Genomic DNA, 4,664 nt, shown 5'->3' on the forward strand with positions numbered 1-4,664 from the left:
TGTTATACAATTCATTTAATTACTTGTCGTCATGTGATGTCTACTAAAATATGCTCCTGTAGAAGCAAGCTGACATAATATCGAAAACCCGAAATATGATAAGAATAATATCTCTTTATTTAAACGAAGTCAGTAACACATATAGCTATAATATTAATCTTCCATGAGGCCATAAACATATAGAGAGCCATCAATTATGACCTTCCATACCTTATATGGAAATGAGATATTAAACTATATATAAGAAGTCTAGATAAGAACCACAGAAAAGTACAAAACAACATCTGATTCATACAAAGGATATAAAGGGATACCGTTTTCTGGATTGACCATATTAATTCAAAGCAAACACAACAAATGCTTACAGCTGGAAATGCGCCAATTGAAGAGGAATTTTATCTGAACAAAAAATTACAAGGGAACCACCTTTTAATTTCAAAAGTGGTTTGGGGTTTTACAGGATTGATTGATATGAAAAGATGAGTCTGATTAAGACAAAAAACATAATAACCTTCCCTGAAGGCTAATGGTTGCTCCATAAGATAGATGAATTATTTCCTTTTATATTACATGTGCTAATTTTAATAAGTTTAAAATATTTAACAGTAATATACCGCTGTTCAAAACTCATAAATCCATGGCCGACAAAAAACAAAATCGGGACAACAAACTAAAACCGAGGAAACGCATTAAATATAAGAGGAGAACAACGACACAACATTAAAATGTAACACAAACAAACACACAGAAACGGACTAAGCATTAGACAAATTCCTATGAGAATAACAAGTATTACATCAAAACCAAATACATGAATTTGGGATACATAAGTACCGTGACACGTCTTATAGTAATGTGAATTCACACTCAAAAGTACGAGAAAACAAACGACACAACGAAAAACACAACGTTTAAATGTAACACGCACAGAAACAAACGAACTGTAATATAACAATTAATGGCCATATTCCTGACTTGGTACAGGACATTTTTAAAGGAAAAATGGTGGGTTGAATCTGGTTTTGTGGCATGCCAAATCTCCCTCTTTTATGGCCATGTGAAATATAACATTAAAATGACAACACAACACAACACAACATAAAAATGAAAATAGATAAGAAAAACTGCTAGCTATAGCGGGATAACTGTTACAATATTTTTGCCAAAAAATATTTTGGTTATAATAATAGATATATGTTATATAATAATGTCGTTAATACCATACAAAATTAAATAGTCAATTACAAGAACTATCAGAGCATCATATTTGTATGCAGTCTTCCGCACAACAGGTGCAATTGAATAAAGTAAGAAACGGAAGATAAGAAGATACCAAAATAGGAATAACAAAATATCGAACTCCAAGAGAAATTCAAAAAGGTTTTTAAAATCATGACAACTGACAAAATCAAAAACTAGTCTATCAACGGAATAAGTGAAAAACTTATATATATGCTTTTCTTTCGGCATTGCACTGTTCATGACTAGCTTTCAGTACTTGCAAGTTCGGTTTGAGAAAATTACTCATAATTTGAAATGGCCAAAAGCCGGTTTGGACTACCACGCTGCTAAGTATTTTTGAGGGTAAGGCCGTTGTCATCTCAAACCGTACTTTCGTGTTAATTTAACGTGTTGGTACAATTTGTAATGCATTTGTGTTGTTTAATGTTTATTTGATAGTGTTATATCTCGTCTCACTATTTTTAATATAATATACCACCTTTGATAAGTGTTTTGTTAAAAAACAATCACTTCTGTTCTCGTACTATGAACAACATAAATATTAATATCTTATGAGTTGAGAAATGTATTCTTGGACTGTCCTTGAGGTTAAAATACTAAATCCCTGGGATGTGTTTTAGTTGATTTAAGTCTCTGATGCATTTTATTAATTGTTCTGGGCTTTTAACTACATTGTAGATTTCGTGTTTTGAACAACGTATCAGATTATAACGAAAGAAATCTATGTAGTACTGAAAAATTATTACACCAGATTAGTCAAATCATTGACCTAATTTTATCATCGATTTAAGGACATCATTCGTAAATATAAATCAACATGCAGACATCTTATACGTGTAGGTATTTCACATCCAATCTTATATGGTAATATTTTTTACAAAGCACAAAAATGTCGGTGTTCTCCTCAAAAGCTATTAAAACCTTTAAACAGACTTATTTAGAAGGGATATAGCTACGATACTGTTTTCAGGTCAATAAAGATGGCATATTTTGGCTTTAATATTGGTTCATTTTATTTGCACCGGAAATAAAACACATTTATTCGATAAAACCAGTTGTTGGCATTATACAGGTTATGTTCTTCTCATATATATTTTATGATTGAATGATACTAAACCCCTAACGGGAGGGATTGTGCTTGATATTCATAAGATAAGATAAGATATTTTTTTTTATTCCAATTAAAGAACACATGAAGAGCAAAGTAATTTATAACAATGATTTTTATAATTGACACAATAATGTTGATATAAATCATATATAAGTATGAATATAACCATCTCAATTCTTAGATGTTATACCACAGCCAGATCAGAGCCACACACATATTAGAAAAAAAATATGACGAAGCATAATCTTTCAATCAGTTTAACTGAGGTCCGGAGCTGGCATGTAAGTAACTGCTAGCTGTGACTGTCCTTTGTCACTGCATGTATCATTGCCGTTATGTTAAGTTTCTTTTTCTACCTATTCTGACGTCGGACTCGGACTTCTTTTAAACTGAGTTTTACTGTGCGTATTGATGTGTGTTTATTTATTCTACATTGTCTAGAGGGATAGGGGAGATTTGAGACCTCACAAAACATGTTTAACTCCGCCGTATTTTTTGCGCCTGTCCAAAGTCAAGATCCTCTGGTCTTGAACAGTTTTGTATGATTTTTAATTTTAGTTCATTTATTTATTATATTGATATTCATAAGATAAGATAAGATATTTTTTTATGATATAAATCATATATAAATATGGATATAACCATCTCAATTCTTAGATGTTATACCACAGCCACATCAGAGCCACACACATATTAGAAAAAAAATATGATGAAGACATAATCTTTCAATCAGTTTAACTGAGGTCTGGAGCTGGCATGTTAGTAACTGATAGTAGTCCTTAATTTGTCACTGCATATATCATTGCCATTATGTTAAGTTTCTTTTTCAACCTATTCTGACGTCGGACTCGGACTTCTTTTAAACTGAGTTTTAAAAGAATATGAAGGTATGGGGGAGATTTGAGACCTCATAAAACATGTTTAATTCCGCCGCATTTTTTGCCCCTGTCCAAAGTCAAGATCGTCTGGTCTTGAACAGTTTTGTATGATTTTAATTTTAGTTCATTTATTTATTTCGGAGATTAGTATGACGTCCACTATCACTAAACTAGTACACATTTTTGTTTAGGGGTCAGCTGAAGCACTTTCCCGTGTGCGGGATTTTGTGTTAAAGACCCATTGGTGGCCCTCGGATTTTTTTGCGCTTTGGTCGGGATGTTGTCTTTTTTGAAACATTCCCTATTTCCAATTTCAATTCTATTTAGTAACTGCAAGTACTCTGAAATAGATACAATTTGTAATGCTTTTTTGCTATTTAGGGTTTACTTATTCAGTTTTAATTATCGTCTCTCTATTTTTAATATATACCAGCTTTGATAAGTGTTTGGTATGACTATAAAATGGCAAAATCAAATGATAAAACACATCAAACGAATGGACAACAACTGTCATATTACTGACTTGGTTGTGGTTGTCTTTCTGCATGATACAATGTATCATTTAACATATCACCCCTTATTTTATTCATTTTGTATTTGCTATTGTTTCAGGTAAGAGAGGAGGTTTGTATACTTATCAAAACACGTTTAAACCCGCTGTATTTGTTTGCACATGCCCTAAATAAAGGCAACCGTAGTATACCGCTGTTCCGAAAACACATAAATCCATGGACAAAAAACAAAATCGGGGTAACAAACCAAAACCTAAGTCAGGAACCTGATGCATCTGCGCCTAAGTCAGGAACCTGATGTTCGGTGGTTGTCGTTTGTCGATGAGGTTCAAGTGTTTCTCGTTCGGATCCTTGTCAAAATATTTTAAACCTATAATGGTTTACTTTTTAAATTGTTATTTGTATGGAGAGTTGTCTCATTGGCACTCACACCACATCTTCCTATATCTACAATTTCTAAGTTGTGCTTGCCATAATTATTAACAACTCTTCTTTGCGCTACTAAAGCATGCTTTCAGTTTACTACGCGGCATTATTGTAACTTGATACATTGTAACATCCTCTATTTCACACTCAGCTAGCTATTTCTTTCTCGGGATATACTTTTAGTACCAGTACATATTTTAATTCAGGCTTTATAGAGAAAGTACATTTACTCACGCCGTCAAGTGGTGTGCATTTAAAATGATTTGCTTTTATTAAGACTGACTCAATTCTCATGCATCACTTTATTTTCCCTGGCACTGAATGAGTGGACGATGGTATTTTTTTTATGTTTCATGTAGGAACAGTATATACTATTCAATATTATATTATATCGGAGAGTTATAGTCTGGTACAAAGTCTTCAACATGAAACCCTGAGTGGTGGTGCTCCTCTATCAATGGAGGTAAATATACGAAACAGAACTAGAGATGTTTT

Source organism: Mytilus galloprovincialis, chromosome 8 (assembly GCF_965363235.1).
Source record: "Mytilus galloprovincialis chromosome 8, xbMytGall1.hap1.1, whole genome shotgun sequence".
NCBI lineage: Eukaryota > Metazoa > Mollusca > Bivalvia > Mytilida > Mytilidae > Mytilus > Mytilus galloprovincialis.